Below are 19,059 nucleotides of genomic sequence, written 5' to 3'. Positions count from 1 at the left end.
TTAAAGCAAGTGGCCTGGGCTGGAATTGTGGTTTAATTATTATTTATGGATAACAACAACAACAGCGAGAGAGAAGAAAGGCCTCAAAACCCCCGGGGTTTTTTTTTCCCCTCTTCTTAAAGCCCGCCCATCTCTCATATTACAGCGACTTTGTCCCCAGCTCCCTCCCAGCCCCTGTGGTGGGGAGCAGCCCCCGGGATGGGCTCCCAGCGGGGGCAACTTCTGGGCTTGGCTTGGCTTGGCTTGGCTTGGCTGCTTTGGCCACACTGTGCCCCTCCCCCTGAGGGTGTCCCCTCCTTCCTGGCCTCCCCCGCAGAGCTTGGACACCCTCCTAGCACCCTAGGGGACATTTTCTGCTCCTAAGGGTGAGCCCAGCACGGGCCAGTGCAGGTCCCTCGAGCATGCTTGGCTCCACTTGCCGTCCTCCCTTCAGGTGCCATTTGTCACCAGCAGCCCCCGCCACTGCTCGGAGCCTGCCAGCTGAGTTGTGACAGTCACTGTTCCCCATGGGGCACTCTGGAGACACACGACACATCCAATTCATCCCTGCCTGCTGAGGCTGCCCACAGGGCACCTGAGGGATGTTGGTGACAGGGATGGTTCCCTCTCTCCAACCTCTTTCACTCCTTTCCTTCCAGCTGTGGGGACAGAAGCGATGCTGAGAGCATTGTCATCCTCATTGTCCTCCCTGCCAGGAGGCACCAGGGACCCTCTTCTTCCTCTTTCCCTTTGGGCACAGCATAGAGCAGGGACACCAGTGGCTCTGCTCCCCCACTGCCACCACCTGGGGGTCCCTGTCACTGGGCTCTGTTCCTGGCAGTGTGACTGACAGCTCCACGTGGCCGTGTGTGTCCCCAGGGCCCGGGGCTGGGCAGGGAACAGCCCTGGTGTGAACTGCCCAGGGGGTTTGCACAGCCCCCAGCCCCCTTTACAGCTGGGGAAACCAAGGCAAGGACAGTGGCGCGGGCACTGAGCATCCACAGGCACCTGCCAGGCAGGGCCACGTCCCCTTCCACGGGGGACACAATGAGGGGACAGGCCTGGAATCCTCAATTGGGACCCAGCCCCAGCCCGGGCAGAGCTGGAATGGAAACTCCTCCACCCCACACCAGGCTCTCAGGGCAGCTCGTTGGAAAGTTCCCGGTGCAATTCTGAGCGCAAGCCCCGTGTTTTGTGCTGAGCGTTGAAAAATGCAGCAGTGCTCCTTAGCTACGCTGCTGCTGTGACAAAACCCCTCCAGCCACCTCCCGCAGCCACCACGGTGCTGCTCACCCTCCTCATGCCCACCATGATCATCCCATATCCCTTCATCTGCTGAGGGGAGTTCTGGAGAGCACACTCCAGCCCTGAGCACACTCACGGGGCTCAAGGAAACTGGTCCCCAAATTGTCACGTTCAGAGGATCTGTTTGTACAGAAATCCCACCCTGGCTGACTGTGGGAAATGGATTTGTAGAGAATTTTTAATGTTTGATTTTTAAAAAAAATTTAAATTTTATTTCTCAGCAAATCCATCTCCCACGGGTGACCCGGGTGAGGACCAGGTCCTTCTGCTCTGTTTTCCCCGAGCAATGGGATATCATCACACACAGGCACAGCAGACCCTGGGGATCCTTGAGGAGCTGCTCTGGGGGCTTGATCCTGCCCGGGGGGCTTGGAAAACGGCTTTAAAATCGACAAAAAATGAGCTGGGCTGATGAGAGCGCCCTGGGAATGGAGTGGAGGAGGAGGAGGAAACGCGGCATCCCCGGCCCCAGGTGGGGTCCCCCGGCGCGGCTGCAGCCCAAGATAGAATCCACCCACGGGCAGGAAACCCTCAGTGCGTGTTCACGGGGTGGGGAAATCTCCTCTGAATGGAAAAGAAAGGCGCCCTCGCCCCCAGAAACCATCTCAGCGCCACCCCCGAGGCCGGGGGATCTCCAGGGCTGCCCCGGTGGGGCTGTGTTCCCCCAGCAGGGCGTGGGACGAAGGCTGGCTGAGGCAGAGTGTGGTGGGAGAAACCTAGAAAGGGTTGGGAGAACCTGCTGAGGGAGCCTGGTCCGGGCACAGGCACAGGCACAGGCTCTGGAAAAGGGTGTGGGGACAGAGGGAAGAAGAGGAGGGAAGGAGGGAGGAGGAAAGTGAGAGATGGAGCAAAGGAGACAGCTGTCGTAGGAGTTAGACACGGAGCAGGGGACAGGGACAGGAGCCTTGCCCACAGAGGCTGTCCAAGATGCCAAATGGGGCATCCAGCACCTTTGCATGTGGAAACAGCAGGGTCTGAGGCTGCTGTCAAACCTGAGGGTAAACATTGCCCATGGACAAGGAAGGGGACAGCACCCAGGACTGCCCCTATATTCCCTGCCAGCTGGACAAGTCCCAAAGCAGGGTTGGGTGCCCCACAGTGAGGAAGGCACAGGAGAGTTTTTGCCTGGCCGAGTTGGAGTTTTGGATGTCACTGGGATGTGAATGTGCCATTCTTGGAGCACTTTCCCTGGTTCTTCAAGCTAAAACAGCTCAGTGAATCCATCATTCCCATGGGAGAGGATCGGGAAGTTTCAGCCTGCAAAGGTGCCCTGGAGTGGAGCTGATCCAAGGCCTGGGACCCCAGGACCATGGTGGCCTCTGTGCCTTTGCCTCAGGGGGAAGGAGAGGACACCGTGGTGCCACTTTGGGACCCAACGGGGGATTCCCCCTCCCTCCCCAGATTTCTTCACTTAGTGGGTTTTGTGATCTGATGTCAGGTTTCAGCTTTATGTGAGGAGTAATAGAAACCACGCAGTGAGGTGAGTCCCTGCTCCAGGCTCCGTCCCCAGTCCCTGGGAGAGGCTCACCAGCTCCCAGTGACAGCTCTTCTGCAGCAGGAGAGGGCTCAGCCAGGAAAGGAGAGCCTCATTTCCCATCTCAGCCCCATTTTCCATCCTCCTTTCTCGAGGTTTCAGCCCAGCAGTGTGTGGACACCCCCTGCCCTGTCTGCTGAATCTTCCCACTGCTGGATCCAGCCCTGCTGGGGCTGGGAACATCCCCTGGCTCTGTCCTGTTCCACACTGTACCATGTCCTTGTCCCACTGCCTGTGACTTTGGCATGGATGGAATCCTGGAATATCCTGGGTGGGAAGGGACCCTCAGGGATGATCAGCCCAGCCCCTGTCCCTGCACAGGCACCCCAACAACCCCACCCTGAGCCCCCCTGGCAGCGCTGTCCAAACGCTCCTGGAGCTCTGGCAGCCTTGGGGCCGGGAGCATTCCCTGGGGAGCCTGGGCAGTGCCCAGCAGCCTCGGGGGGAAGAACCTTCAGTGCTGAAAACTCCCCGTGTGTGACCCCTGACTGACCTCAATTCATGGCTCATCTCCCCAGCAAGGGTCTCGGGGCTGGGCGTGCTTCTCCGGGGACACAACCCCACATCCCCCCTTAGGACAGCCCCAAATGCAGCCCTCTGCCCGGGAAGGGTGGGCACAGGGCGCTGCGGCTGTTCCAGCCCCTGCCCTGCTCAGCCCAGCCGCAGCTGTGTCTGTGTCTGTGCCGTCTCGCTTCCCCAGGCTGAGCCGCTGCGCGGGGGCACCGAGCCCGGCACGGGTGGGAAGCCGAGGGAGAGTTAAACCCTGCCCGGTGGAGGGGCTTGAGCCAGGAGCCCCACATCCCTCCAGCAGTGCTGGGGGGACACGGGGGTGGCGCTGAAGCCACCGGCAGCTTTTGGCTCCCCTGGCCATTGCGGAGAGGTCGCAGGGCAGGGCAAAAGTGGGGGGAGGAGTGGGAGGAGATGGGACAAACTGCCAGGAGAAGGCCAGCAGAGCCTCCCCTGTGCTTCGGGGTACGTGTCAGGCTTGTGCAGGTTTGTTTGTCCTCAGCAAAACACCAGTTCTTGATTTGTAAAGTGTTTGATTCAAACTGACCTGGAGCTCAGCAGGCTCGGAGCAGGATCCACAGCCGGGAGCTCCGGGCACTGCGGGAGAGAGGAGCGGCGGCAGCCCCGGGCAGGGCCGGGGGTGCCAGGGGAGCAGGGCAGCCCCCGAGCTGTGCCCAGCAGGGTTTGGGGTGCCAGGGGAGCAGGGCAGCCCCCGAGCTGTGCCCAGCAGGGTTTGGGGTGCCAGGGGAGCAGAGCAGCCCCCGAGCTGTGCCCAGGAAGGGCTGGGGGTGCCAGGGGAGCAGGGCAGCCCCCGAGCTGTGCCCAGCAGGGTTTGGGGTGCCAGGGGAGCAGCGCAGCCCCCGAGCTGTGCCCAGCAGGGTTTGGGGTGCCAGGGGAGCAGCGCAGCCCCCGAGCTGTGCCCTGTCCCCAGGAAGGGCTGGGGGTGCCAGAGGAGCCGGGCAGCCCCCGAGCTGTGCCCAGCAGGGTCGGGGGTGCCAGGGGAGCAGAGCAGCCCCCGAGCTGTGCCCAGCAGGGTTTGGGATGCCAGGGGAGCAGCGCAGCCCCCGAGCTGTGCCCAGCAGGGTTTGGGGTGCCAGGGGAGCAGCGCAGCCCCCGAGCTGTGCCCTGTCCCCAGCAGGGCCGGGGGTGCTGCCGGGGCGGGGGCACAGGGCAGGGGGCACCAGCCCGGCCGTGGGTGTCTGCTCCGGGGCTGAAGCTCTCGGGTCCTGGGGGAAATGGTAAAGGTAAGAAGATTTTTAGGAAGGTGAAAAAACAAATCTTAAAACCAAAAAAGATAAAAAACTGACGATGACTGCAAAATCTAAAAATAGAAAAAAATGCAATAATATTACAAACAAAAATTACAATAAACCCCAAAACCTAACTACAACTACAAAATCTAAAAACAGAAAAAATGCAATAGTACAACAATCAAAAAATTACAATAAAACCCCAAAAATAATCTACAACTACAAAATCTAAAAATAGAAAAAATTATAATAACAAACAAAGCCATTAAACAATAACCTAAGTTTTAAACCTGACTAAAATAAAGCTTAAAACTACGTAAAAATGTACTCAAAATAATTTAAAAATTTAAACTTAGTAATAATATATTATAAATTATTAATTAAAAACAAACACTATGCAAAATAAACATACCTATACTTTTAATAATTAACTAAAACAATTTTCTATAGACTTTAACAATACATATTAACTAAATAATAAGCAATAAATATAAACTAAAAAGTTTTTTAAATACTCCATAACAAAAAAATCTTTAACTAAAACTACCACTATCTATACATAAACTTTACCATCTTCCTATTATCTTAACCATATAATTAAATGATTATTTTTAACCACAAATAAAACTCAAAAAACCATACCCCAGCAATCCCATCCCATTCATAAAAATATAAATAACTGCACCAGCACAGGCTGCCCGCCCTGGCGTTTTCGGGGTGCTGCCCCCCCCCCCAAACCCGGGGTTTTGTGGAAGAGGGGACACGGAGGCACCACGGGATGGAACCCAAAGGTGGGTTAAGGGACGCTGAAGGAGGAAGAGGAGGAGGCTGAAGAGTTGCTGAGCCCTGGGCATGCAAAGGACCCGGCAGCACAGCCCCGGTGCCCCCAGCTGAGCCCAGAGTTTGTCTCTGGGGCTCAGGAGGTGTTGGATTGAGTTTTTTTTTAAATCTTACTACAATATATCTTTCATAATTCTATTTTTCTAAAATAGCCAATCTTTTTTCTAAAACTATATTTTAAAACTCATTTCTATTTCTATTTTTCACTTAACAATATCTATCTTATTCTACATTATTTTAAATCAATATTTCTTATCTTAACATTTACATATAAATAATATAAATATATCTATTGTTTATATTATGTATAAAAATAATAATTCTATTAAATGTTGTACGTTAAATAATGGTATTAAATTTAATAATGTACTAATAAAGAATGTAATAATTCTATTAAGCTTTAAACATTTCCTAGAAATCCATTCCCACAGGGAGGGCACATGAGCACGCTGGGGCTGGGCCTGGGGCTGTGCCCGAGGGGTGTTTGGGGTTGAGGAGGGGGCTGTGCCCATGGGCCGGGGGGTTCCCCGAGGCCGGGGGAGCTGCTGGCACCCGCCTGGCAGAGGGGAGCCCCGGGCTGGGCTGGGCTGGGGGAGGTGCAGGAAGCAGAATAACGAAATGTGAAATGTAGGGCAGCCCCAGCTGGCGGCTCCCGGCTGCAGGGCCCCCCACTCTGCCAGCCCACATCCGGGGGGGCTGCGGGAGCATCCTCCGGGGGGAGACCGTGGGGCTGCCAGAGGGGTTTTACCTCCACTAAACCCTGCGTGTGCCCTCGTTCCCACCCGGCCTGGGCACCCAGCTCGCCTCCAACCCAGAGCTTTGGCACCCAGGAGTTTCCTCCTCCAAATATATATATATATATATATATATATATATATATATATATATATATTTATTTATTTATTTATTTATTTATTTATTTATTTATTTATTTAAATATTTATTTATTTAAAATTTTATTTATTTATTTAAATTTTTATTTATTTATTCTATTTATTATGTATTTAAGGTGTATATAAAAATATTTATTTACATATAATCCTATATCCTCCTCTTATACATAATATATTATGCATTATTAATAAAAACCCCAAACATTACATAAAACAAATGTGCAAACGCTTTTAATAATTAACTAAAGCAATTATCTATAAACTTTATCAATATGCTATTAACTAGAAAGTTTTTAAACTATTCTACAACAAAAAAAAAAAAAAAAAAAAAAAATTGAGGTCTCCCAAAAGCTGCGGCTCAAGGAGTCAGAGGTTTCAGGACAGTTTTATTTAAAATCGGGAGTTTTTAGGAAGAAGAAGTGCGTTTGGAGGTGGAAGGGCAGGGGCAGAAAGGTGCCTTTGGCTGCCCACGCCTGCGGCTGAGCCCCAGCACTGCCAGCCCCGGGCTGGCTCTGCCGCTGCTTCCAGAGCTTTTCAGGGCTGCCAGCCCCGGAGAGCGCCCGGGAGCTGCTGGGGACAGCCCTGCCACCCTGCCAGCCCCGGAGAGCGCCCGGGAGCTGCTGGGGACAGCCCTGCCAGCCCCGGAGAGCGCCCGGGAGCTGCTGGGGACAGCCCTGCCACCCTGCCAGCCCCAGCAGGTGCCAGGGGTGCCAGTGGCACGCAGGAACCGGGACAGACTGGGAGCTGCCCTGCCAGCCCAGCCCCTCACCAGCCCCAGGGAGAGCCCTCAAGCCCTCGCTGAGACCCTGAAATACAAAACCCTGCCTGCCCCAGAAGCTGCCCCTCTCCCACAGAGCATCTTGCTCAGATTTTGGGCAAAACCAGGCAAAAAGCAGCTTGGAAGCCCCTGGCCCTGCCTTCAGCTCTGCTCAGTGTTTGGTGCTGTAGGGAAAGGTGCCACGAGATGAGTGAAGGGACAAAAAACAGCCCAATATGAAAACAGACACCTGGATATTGCCCAAAGACACACAGCGTGCTCAGAGATGCTGTGGCTGCCCCATCCCTGGAAGCATTGGAGGGGTTGGACAGGTCTGGGGGCAGTTTGGGGTAGTGGAAGGCGTCCCTGCCGTGGCAGGGGGTGGCACTGGGTGGGCTTTAAAGTCCCTTCCACCCAAACCAGGCTGGGGCTCTGGGTGCATAACCTGGGGCTGCGAGGATGTGTTCAGCTGCTGGGGTTTGCAGTGACCTCAGCTCACCTTGGCAGCCTCAGACACCTTATCTTATCTCATCTTATCTCTGCACCGAGCTGTGCTGCAGTGAGAGCGCCGAGTGCCTGGGCTTCCCCTGCTCCTGCCTGCCAGGGCACCCCCAGCACCCGTGGGACACCCACAGCACCCGTGGGACACCCCCAGCACCCCCGTGAGACACCCACAGCACCCGTGGGGGACACCCACAGCACCTCCATGGGACACCCACAGCACCCCCGTGGGACACCCACAGCACCCGTGGGACACCCACAGTGCCCGTGGCACACCCACAGCACCCCTGGGGGACACCCCCAGCACCCGTGGGGGACACCCACACCACCTCCATGGGACACCCACACCACCCCTGCCAGGGCACCCAAATCACCCCTGGGCGACACCCACAGCACCCTTGGGACACCCAAATCACCCCGTGGGACACCCAAATCACCCCTGGGACACCCACAGCACCTGTGGGACCCAAACAGCACCCCTGGGCGACACCCACACCACCCGTGGGACACCCACAGCACCCCCGTGAGACACCCAAATCACCCCTGGGACACCCACAGCACCCGTGGGACACCCACAGCACCCCCGTGGGACACCCACAGCACCCGTGGGACACCCCCAGCACCCCCGTGGGACACCCACAGTGCCCGTGGCACACCCACAGCACCCCTGGGGGACACCCAAATCACCCGTGGGACACCCACAGCACCCATGGGACCCAAACAGCACCCCTGGGGGACACCCCCAGCACCCGTGGGGGACACCCACACCACCTCCATGGGACACCCACACCACCCCTGCCAGGGCACCCAAATCACCCCTGGGCGACACCCACAGCACCCTTGGGACACCCAAATCACCCCGTGGGACACCCAAATCACCCCTGGGACACCCACAGCACCTGTGGGACCCAAACAGCACCCCTGGGGGACACCCACAGCACCCGTGGGACACCCACAGCACCCCCGTGGGACACCCCCAGCACCCGTGGGACACCCACAGCACCTCCATGGGACATCCACACCACCCCTGCCAGGGCACCCAAATCACCCCTGGGCGACACCCCCGGCACCCATGGGACACCCCCAGCACCCCCGTGGGACACCCCCGGCACCCCCGTGGGACACCCCCGGCACCCATGGGACACCCCCAGCACCCCCGTGGGACACCCCCGGCACCCATGGGACACCCCCAGCACCCCCGTGGGACACGCACCCCACTCAGGCACAGCTCCCAGAGCTCACAGGGACGGGAGACACGCGTGGGGAGCATCTGCCCGTACAGGGAGCGGGGATGTTCCCGATGCTCCTCCTGCCGCCCCCGGCTCCCCGGGAAGCAGAGGATGAGCTGCCTGGCACCACCCCTGCCTCTGGCCCCCATCTCTCCGTGTCTGGCCGTGCTGCAGCTCTGCAGGAGCCCAGTCCCTCTGGGAGCTGAGCTGTGGGGCAGAGCCCCCCACCAGAATAGAGCCCCGATGCAAAAGGCTTCAGCTGCTGCAGCCTCTCCTCAGCAGGACACCTCTAGACTCACACCTTGCTCCTGTCCTTGCTGGGCAAGGGTTATAAACCCTTTATAACCCCAAATATCGGCATGGTTTTCCCCGAGCAGTGGCAGGAGACAGGGATGGGGTGCTCAGGAAAGGAATTTGAGAGCCCTTCACCCCACCCAAGATGTGCAAGGAGGGTGGGTGTTGAGTTTTAATTTTTTTTTTTGTTAGGGTTGGGATTAAATGTGTGAGATGGTATTTCTTGTTCAGATTTAGATGTTTGTTAGTTTTTATTTATATTACAGTCTCATAAACTGTGAATTTTGCAGTACTTTACTCAAATAAACTAAAAAATGGAGTTCTGTCTTTTTCTTTAGAAGGCTTTTTAAGGATAAATCGTCTAATTAAGAAATTATGCTTAAATTATTTTTATTTTTAACCCAATAACTAACTACCTGTGGCTTGTAATGTGGACTTTTTCATTTAATTATATAAAATCACTTAAACTCATGAAGAAGAAGGTGATGAGAGAGGATTAGCTTCTGTCTTAAAGCTTCTATTTTGCTTCATATATATGACTGTATCCTAAAACTTCAAACTCTAGGTCTTCTACTGTGTGATATTACACACTTCTACTCAAACTTCGCACCCGTAATCTCAATTTTGCCATTTAATTTTGGAAGCTTCTCCACGGCCTCAGGTCAGTGCAGTGCTCTCCTGGGGCTCAGTGCCGGGCAGCACAGCGAGTCTGAAATTCCCAGCAGCCAGGGCTCCAGCGGGGCATTGCTGGGAATGATTTCCATCTTCCCAGGGGGGCCTGCGCCCCCAGCCCTGCCTCCGCTGCCGCTGCGGTTCCTGGGCCCCCCGGGCAGGGTGACAGCGACACGCAGAAGGCAGGATGTCACCTCAAACCTCAAGAGGAGCTGCTGCCGAGGGGGAGGGCGGCCGGGATGCCGGAGGGGGTTTTGAGGCACCCAAAGTAAACACGGGTGCTCCTCTCCCAGCCGGCTCCTTCCGCAGCCCCCGCGGTGCTGGACGTGTCCTGTGTCCCCTGGGGGCAGGGCATGGCCAGGGGGTGGGGACACCACCCTGGGCAGGGCTGGTGGGGTCCGTGACTGCAGGAAATGTCCTGATGCCCTCAGGGGTCCTTCTGGGCTGGTGGCATGAGGGTGTCCCCCCCTCTCGGGTCCGCACAGCGCCCCGACCCCTCGAATCCACCGGGAGATGGATTTGGCGGCTTTGGGACCGTGGGTGGGGACCCTGCAAGCCCCGAGCTCCTGGGGGAAAGGGACATAAATGGGGCAGCTCTGCCCCCAGCCCTCTCTGTCTCTGGGCTCCTCAGGAGCTGGTTTGATACCCGTTTATTGCCCACCACCACCACAAATCCCTTCTGTTCATCCGTGATCCACGAATCCCTCCCCAGCCCACCTGGGAACCCTGACAGCTGGACCCGGCACCCTCGAGCCCATCAGGGCCTGCGACCCCCGGGTGTGGGGCTGGGACACAGCAGGGAGGGGGCCACGAGTCATCCCTAAACTCCTGAAACACCCCCGGAGCCCTGCCGGCAGCCAGTGACCCTAACGGGGCTCAGGGGGGTGCTGGGGAGGGGGGCGGGCAGTGTCCCCTGCGGTCCCACGGCTCCGATGCTCCTCGGGGGAGCTGTCACCCACCTGTGCCCCGGGGCAGCCGCAGCACCCACCCTCCCGGGGATGGAGCAGCCCGGCTTTGAGCTTCCCTCGGGAAAAGGCGGCGATTTCCCGCTGCTCGCCGTGCAGAGGGAGAGCACGGGGTGCGGGAGCCGAGGCACGGCCGGTGCTGCCCCCCCTGCCCGCCCCCCGTGCCCGGCTCCAGCGGGAGCTGCGGCTCCGCGGGTGCGGCTGCCGGGGGAGAGGGGGAACCGGGCGGGAGGGGGCACGGGGACCAGGGGCTTGTGTCTGCCACCCCGGGGCACGGGGACATGCGGCTTGTGTCTGCCACCCCGGGGCACGGGGACCAGGGGCTTGTGTCTGCCACCCCGGGGCACGGGGACCAGGGCTTGTGTCTGCCACTCTGGAGCACAGGGACCAGGGCGTTGTGTCTGCCACCCTGGGGCACGGGGACATGCGGCTTGTGTCTGCCACCCCGGGGCACGGGGACCAGGGGCTTGTGTCTGCCACCCCGGGGCACGGGGACCAGGGGCTTGTGTCTGCCACCCCGGGGCACGGGGACCAGGGGCTTGTGTCTGCCACCCTGGGGGCACGGGGACCAGGGGCTTGTGTCTGCCACCTGGGGCACGGGGACCATGGGCTTGTGTCTGCCACCCCGGGGCACGGGGACCAGGGGCTTGTGTCTGCCACCCCGGGGCACGGGGACCAGGGCTTGTGTCTGCCACCCTGGGGCACGGGGACCAGGGGCTTGTGTCTGCCACCCCGGGGCACGGGGACCAGGGGCTTGTGTCTGCCACCCCGGGGCACGGGGACCAGGGGCTTGTGTCTGCCACCCCGGGGCACGGGGACCAGGGGCTTGTGTCTGCCACCCCGGGGCACGGGGACCAGGGCTTGTGTCTGCCACCCTGGGGCACGGGGACCAGGGGCTTGTGTCTGCCACCCCGGGGCACGGGGACCAGGGGCTTGTGTCTGCCACCCCGGGGCACGGGGACCAGGGGCTTGTGTCTGCCACTCTGGGGCACAGGGACCAGGGCGTTGTGTCTGCCACCCTGGCAAGGCACCCGGCTGCGCCGAGCTTGTCCTGCCGGGGACAGCTCCGCCCGCCCCGTGTCCCCTGCCAGCCCCGAGCGCTATGCCGGGCAGGGAGGAGCGATCCCTGTGAGTGAGCCAGGGGGATGCCCGGGTGGGAATGAGCTCAGCTCCGTCTCCCCGGGTCCTCAGGGAGCCAGCGAGGCTCCAGCCCCCGGCCGCAGCTGCCCGGCCACCCTCGCCACCGCAGCATGGGGCAGGGCGGCCACGGGAGGGGGTCCCGAGCCCGCGAGCAACAACTTCTGCGGCTTTGAAAGCGAAAAAAGAGCCCTGCATCCCCAGGAGCAGCTGTTCGTGTTTGCCTGTCTCCTTTCCTGCTTTTATTCCCTTTTTTCTTTAATCATCTTCTCTCGCCTCGACCGCACCGACGCTAAGATGGAGCCGCTTCCCTCCCATCCATCCCGGCTCCCTGCGCCTCCCCCAGCCCGTACCGCACCTCGGGGGTGACAACGACAGCTGCGAGGGTGGCGGGTCCCTTCCCCCTCTCGCACACCCCTTCCCGTCCCCCTCCTGTCCCCAGCCCCCCGCCGGTGCCGAGCCCCCCGAGCCGGGCGGCCCCGCAGCCTTTTGCCTTGACATTTGAAAAATGCCAGGCTGAGCCGGAGCCGGCAGCTGCAGGGTGGCACGCTGCCAACTATTTCGTTTTGGGTGGGTTTCGGTTTGTTTTCCGTGGCGGACGCCGCTGGCGGGAATGAAAGGGGAAGGCTGAGCCCCAGCGCTCGTCCGCCAGGTTGGGGGGCTGCCCGGGGCGGCTCGGGGGGAGCGGTGGCTCTGGGGCTGGGGCATCACCTGCGTGGCTCGGAGGTCTGGCTGACAGCTCCCCAAAATCCTGGGAGCACCCGTGGGTCACCCCCCACCTTCCCGGTGTCCCCGGGCCAGCCTTGGCCGGGTCCTGGCCCCCAAGGCGCTCGTGGAGTGGGAAGAGAGGGATGAGGCGGGTGATGATCCAGCCCTCAGGAGAGCAGCGGGGCAGGATCCCGATGCGTTCAGAGCAGGATCCCGATGTGTTCAGAGCAGGATCCCGATGTCCTTGCAGAGCCGGCTCCCCAGCCAGCCCAGGGTGTCACTGGGAGAGCCCCACCTCATTGGGACTCCGCAGGGAAGAGTCACCTCCTGGCTTGGGTGTCCCCAGACCCTCCTGGGCCCCGGGGAGCCGCCGTGCCCGGGCACTGGGGGTTTGCTGGGGGTTTGCCGGGGGCTGTGGCACGGAGGGAAGGGAAGGGAAGGGAAGGAAGGAGTTGTTCTTCCCCTGCCCTGTTGCAGGTACCCAAGTCCCCGGCTGCTGCTGTGCCTCGGCGACAGGCAGAGCCAGTCGGGATGGCACAAGGGATGGAGATCTCCTCAGTACCCCGTGCCCTCCTGGGCGGGGGACCCGGAATTGTGCCCCGTGCCCTCCTCGGCTGGGGCAGGGGACAGCAGCAAGGACACCACTTGGATACTCATATTTTTTATTCATGTAAGCACCATAAATCTGCCTGGCTGCTCTTTCCCTGACAATAGAATTCATTATGATGGAAATATCCTCCGGAGGACTGCAGCTTAATTACCTCCTCATTTGCATTTTTGCATATTAATGACTGCAGAGCTGCTAATTTTGCTGCATTATTTTAAAGGCAAAGCAGCCCCTCTCCTCCTTGTCTCTCCAGCCATTTTCTGTTCCCTCACTTTGTCCCCGCTGGGGCCGGAGGCGGCTCAGCCCCGGGCTGGCCAGGTGCCCTCGGGCGTGTGCCCGGTGCGATGTCCCCCTCTGTCCCGGTGCCACCCTCGGGAATTCCAGCCCTTCCTCGCGGTGCCTCCGTCACCCCTTCGGGCCACCCAGCCCCGTGGGTGGGGTGTCCTCGGCTGGGATGGCCAGACCAGGCGCCCTTGCAATGTCCCCAGGATGTCGCCGGCTCTTGGCGAGCGTTGGGGGCGGCGTGGCCGCCTGCGTCCTCCGCGCTCCCGCCCATTGTTCTGGTGGCGGTTTTTGGGCAGCGGTGTCACCGCCTGTTACTTCCAGTCCATGGCTCCAACCGCAGCTCGGGGAGGGGCGGGGGGGCTTTGCCTCGCTGGCTCCCGCTGGCCCGGGCGGGACGGGCAGGGGTCGCTCCCCGGGATCTCTGACGGGAGCGGGAGGGCTCCGGGGCAGGGGGGATGCTGAGCCCTCCCCGCCTCCCCACGCGGCTCTGTGCCCCTGCTCCGCCCGCCCCTCTGTCGCTGTCCCGGGGGGTGTTCGGGGCCCGTCCCGGCTGCCGGGATCCTCCTGAACCCCCGCAGGTGTCCCCAGCCCAGCCCCTGCGGGGGTCTCCGCTCCCTGCCCGTGTCCCACCCGCGCCGCAGGGGCCGAAGCAGAACCGAGAGTTTCCCGTCCCCGGCCCGAGGAGCGGCCGCGTGTCGCGACCGCCGGGTGACCCAGGTGCCACCGAGCCAGGGCCGCCCGGCGTGACTCAGCCGGGCCGGTGCCACCAAGGGCGGGCGCGGAGAGGGGCTGGGGGTGTGACCCCCCCGCGGATGCTGAGCACCAGCGTCAGGGGTGGGGCGGGCAGGGACGGGGCTGGGGACACCGACAGGGGAGGGGGCCGGGCGTAGGGACAAAGCCAGGGCAGGGGCTGGACACAGGGACGGGGCTGAGGACAGGGCTGGAGGCGGCACTGGGCACAGGGGAAGGGACGGAGCTGAGCTCAGGGACCGGGACAGGTCAGGGACGGGGCTGGGAACAGGCTTGGAGATTGGGCTGGGGACAGGGACAGGGCTGGGGACTGGGCTGGGGACCCGAACAGGGGTCGAGTCGGGGCTGAAGACAGGGAGGGGGGCAGGACAGGGCGTAGGGACAGAGCCGGGGTCGGGGCTGGGGACAGGGACAGGACAGAATCGGGTCTGGGGACGGAGACAGGGGCAGGGACTGGGAGGAGGCAGGGCACAAGAGCGGGCTGGAGACTGGGACAAGGACAGTTACAGAACGGAGACGGGGACAGGCCACAGGGACAGACACACAGACACAGGAACCGAAATACAGGGACATAACACGGAGAGACACAGGGGCGGGACAGGGACAGACACACGGACCGATACGGACAGGATAGAGACAGGTACACGGAGAGACACACGGATACAAGACAGGACAGGATACAAGGCACATGGCAAGGACAGGGACAGACAGACGGACAGGACAGGGACAGACACACGGACAGGACTCGGCCGGGAAGGGCTCGTGGCGCCACCTGGCGGCCGCTGGGGCACTGCAGGGCCGCGGGCCCGGGGCTCGGGGGGTCCCGGGGGGCGCGGAGGGACCGGGGGGGACACAGGGAACACCGCTCTGGCCCTTGGGCCCCACGGGCGATCCCTGAGGACGGCTTGGGTGGCTGTAACTCCAGAGCCTCTCGCAGCTCCCCCATCCCTTCACGCCGGGGACCTGTCCCGGACGTGTCCCCTTGGGGAACGGCAGTGGTCCCACGGATCCTGGGGACAGGGCGCAGGGACCCCCAGGAGAGGGGACAGCGCGGGGACAGCGCAGCCGGGAGGGGCAGGACCTGCCCGCTAGAGGGCAGCGGAGCCCAGGAATTGGGATCCCCGGGCGGGACCTGCATCCTGCACCCCTCACCTTGTACCCCTCACCTTGCGCCCCTCACCTTGCGCCCCTCACCTTGCACCCTTCACCGTGCGCCCCTCACCTTGTGCCCCTCACCTTGCGCCCCTCACCTTGCATCCCTCACCTTGCACCCCTCACCTTGTACCACTTCAGCCCTCACACTGCCCCCCACAACCCCATGCACTTCACCCCCCATCCTGTCCTTCCTCCCTGCACCCTTCATCCTGCGCGCCTGCTCCCCACCACTCCTCCTGCACCCCAGCACCCCTCACACTGCACTCCTGCATCCCTGTACCCTCCATCTGGCCCTGCACACCTCCACCTTCCATCCTACACTCCCCACCCAAACCTCCTCCCCTGACCTCTCCCTGCTACCCCCCTCTCCACACCCCTTCCCCTTCCCCTTCCCCTTCCCCTTCCCTCTCCCCAGCCTTTCTTCCCTCTCCCCACCGGCTCCCATCACTCCTGGGTTCCTGCTGTGCCACCCAGGCGTCCCTCTCTGCCTCATTTTCCCCAGACAACACCACACCCACCCTCACAGGTGATCTGCCCCCCCCCCCCCCCCCCCCCCGGCACCCCTCGGGTCCCACCTGGGCTGGCAATTTAACCCTCTCCCTCCCTGAACCAGCAGCATCCCACGAACGCAGCAGCCTTGACACCGTGACCTGCCCCAGCAGCCCCCTGCATCCCAGAGCCCCCCATCCCTCCCTGGGGACCCCCGGTGTCACCGTGGCAACCAGGGCTGGTCAGCAGCCGGTGACCTGGGTGCCCTGGAGGGAGCCCCGGGCCCGGCCGGGGTCAGCGGGGTCAATCAATCTCATTGCTATGCACAGGGCCCTCCCTGCGAGCGAGCAGTGCCAGGGCTGGCAGCCCGGCGAGGGGAAAGGGACAAAACAGGGGCAAAACGACAGCAAAGCAGCTCAGAGGTGCTTCCCCAAAGCCCGTGCCAGTGTCCCCTGAGGTGGGTCCCTCCAGGGCTCTGCAGGGACCTCAGCACAGAGGGGCGTGCTGGGGTGGGGGTCCCTGGGCAGGGTGGGGGGCTGGGTGCCTGGAGTTGGGTGGGGGGACTGCCAATTCCCAAACCCCCGCCCATGTGAGTGACCCAGCGCTCCCCCCAGGCTCCCCACATCCCTCCAGACAATGTCAGGAAGGGCTGGGGGGAGAGGGGGCTTCACTGCACCCCAGCAGCTCCCCCGGCGATGAAGGGGAGGGGGCCAGACAGCCTTGCAGCCCCCCAAAATGGGGAGGGCCCCTGGGGAGAGCTCAGGAGGATCTGACTGCTGAACAGGGGAGCTGATGGCAACCTTCCTCCATCCCCCTGCTCTGAGCCTTCCTCACCTTCCTCACCTTCCTCCATCCCCCTGCTCTGAGCCTTCCTCACCTTCCTCACCTTCCTCACCTTCCTCACCTTCCTCCATCCCCCTGCTCTGAGCCTTCCTCACCTTCCTCACCCTCTCCACCCCCCGTGGTCCGGGTTCCATCCCGGCTGCCCGGGGCCCAGCAGCGCCATCTCCCAGCGGATCCCTGCCCGCAGCCCCTGCCGGGCCGAGCCGGGCCGAGCCTGGCTAAGCTGAGGCGGGCTGAGCTGAGGCGGGCTGGGCCGGGCTGGGCCGGGGGGATGGGAAGGGGAACCCAAACCTTCCCCAGCCGGGTGCTGCTCCTGGGGAACCCGGGGCTGGCAGGGCAGGGAGCACTCCTCAGGGAGGCCAAGGGGTGGGAGCCCCGACTTCTCGTGCAATTCCCACCTCAGGGTGCTCCTCCGTGGCTCAGGGGTACAGCCACCCCCGGACGAGTCCCAGCCCAAAAAGCCACCAGGTCCCAGCAGAGGCTGCTCGGGCCCTGCATTGCCACTCCCTGTCCCCCCAGCCCGAGCCCCGAGCGACCCCCGGAGCTGGGGGATGCCTTTGGGGCGGGGGCAGTCCCCAGAACTCTGGGCTGTCCCCAGAACTCTGGGCTGCTCCCCGAGCCCCGCACTCCCCCCAGCGCTGCTCGGGGGCTGGAGCCTGCGGAGGACAGACACGGCGTCTCCAGCACAACCACACTGCCCCGGGGAGGGGAGGGGGCTGCTGGGAAGAGGCTCCCCCGCCGCGCGGGGCACCGCCGCATTTACCGGTACTGGGCCGGCAGCACCGGCTGGGGCCCTCCCAGCTCCTCCCCAGCCAGGCAGCGGCTCCGAGCCCGCTGGGGCCCCGTGTCCTCGGGGTGGTGACAACCCAGTCCCCCAATGTCCCTGGGGTCCCTCTGTCCCCCTGCAGGACATCCCCACACAGGGGGGCACCGGCTGCTCCTGCACTCCCCGGACTCCTCCTGCACGGCCCCGGGTTCCCCGTTGGGGTCCAGCCCCCGTGGGCACCCCGGGGACCCCCCAGGACCCCGATGCTGCCGTTCCCCCCACCCCCTCATCCCACCCGGAGCCGCATGTGGCCGGCCCTGACAGCAGATTGCAGCTGACGGCTGGAAGATGGATTTATTGCAATGATGCAAAAATTAGTTTATAGAATATATATAAATAAAGATTTCCTTCCTTGATGGGCAAACTCAGCACAGCAGCAGCTCTTCTGGCAGGATTTATTAATCACCCCAGCGCTGCCTGGGCGGTGGCAACAGTTTCCCAGGGCAAATTGGGCCAGTGGTGCTCCAAGAAGGGGGAAAATTCCTCAATTTTAGCTTCTCCTGGCTCCAGAACTGGTTACTGCAGCTGTGGACAGGCCTGGCAGAGCATCCCCCAGCCCTGGAACTGGCTGGAAGGGGAGCATCCTCCCAGCTGCCTGGGGCATCAGTGACAGGACAAGGGGGAAAGGCTGAAGGAAGGTAGAATTAGATGGGATCTTGGGCAGGAATTGCCCCTGTGAGGGTGGGCAGGCCCCGGCACAGGGGGCCCAGAGCAGCTGGGGCTGCCCCTGGATCCCTGGCAGTGTCCAAAGCCAGGCTGGATGGGGCTTGGAGCAGCCTGGGACAGTGGAAGGGGTGAAGGAGATGTGCCATCCATCAACCCCGGGCACCCGAATAACGCTGGGATTCTGGGATTCGCTCTGTTGGATAAACACGGGGAAACTGAGGCGCGGCTGCAGCGTGATTTGGCTGAAGCTGTGCGAACCAAAGGGAGGATGTTGGAGCCTGCGCTCGCTGGAGCATCAAAGGGGGCTGAGCTTCCTCTTGGATCGGGGGGAGGAGGCAGCGACCCCGGCGGGACCCTCCCCTGCACCTTCCCGAGGTGAAGCAGGAAACCCCCGGGGCGGCTGTCCCCTGTCACCAGCGTCCCTCGGAGGGCCGTGGCACGCAGGGGCTGCCGGCGGGACCCCTCGGGCCCCGGGCAGGCTGGCGGGGCGCCGGGCAGCGGCGGGGTCCGGGCTGCTGCTCTCTGTGTCTCCTTGCTGGGCGGTCGATCCCCAGACAGACTCCTCGCCTTGCTGCGTGTGCTCTTTCGAGCCCATTGATTTCCCTGAGTAAGTGAGTTTGTATGGATCATGCAGCATGCAGGCCGGGCTGCCCAGCGGTGCAGCAGCCGGCGGGGGGGAGGGCTGCGAGGGGGGGCACCGGGGAGAGAGCAGAGCCGATCGATACGGACAGTGTGAAGTGAATTAATGGAAGACGTAGAGCCTGGCTGACAGCGCTGCCGGGGCCGCGCTGCCCTTCGGGGGCTGCTGGAAGGCAGCTGGCCGTGCCGAGAGGGCTCCCCGGAGGCTCCCGCCCTGCCCGGGGATGC

This window comes from Motacilla alba, chromosome 28 (genome assembly GCF_015832195.1).
Source record: "Motacilla alba alba isolate MOTALB_02 chromosome 28, Motacilla_alba_V1.0_pri, whole genome shotgun sequence".
In the NCBI taxonomy this organism is placed as follows: domain Eukaryota; kingdom Metazoa; phylum Chordata; class Aves; order Passeriformes; family Motacillidae; genus Motacilla; species Motacilla alba.
Note: the sequence above shows the minus strand (reverse complement) of the source record.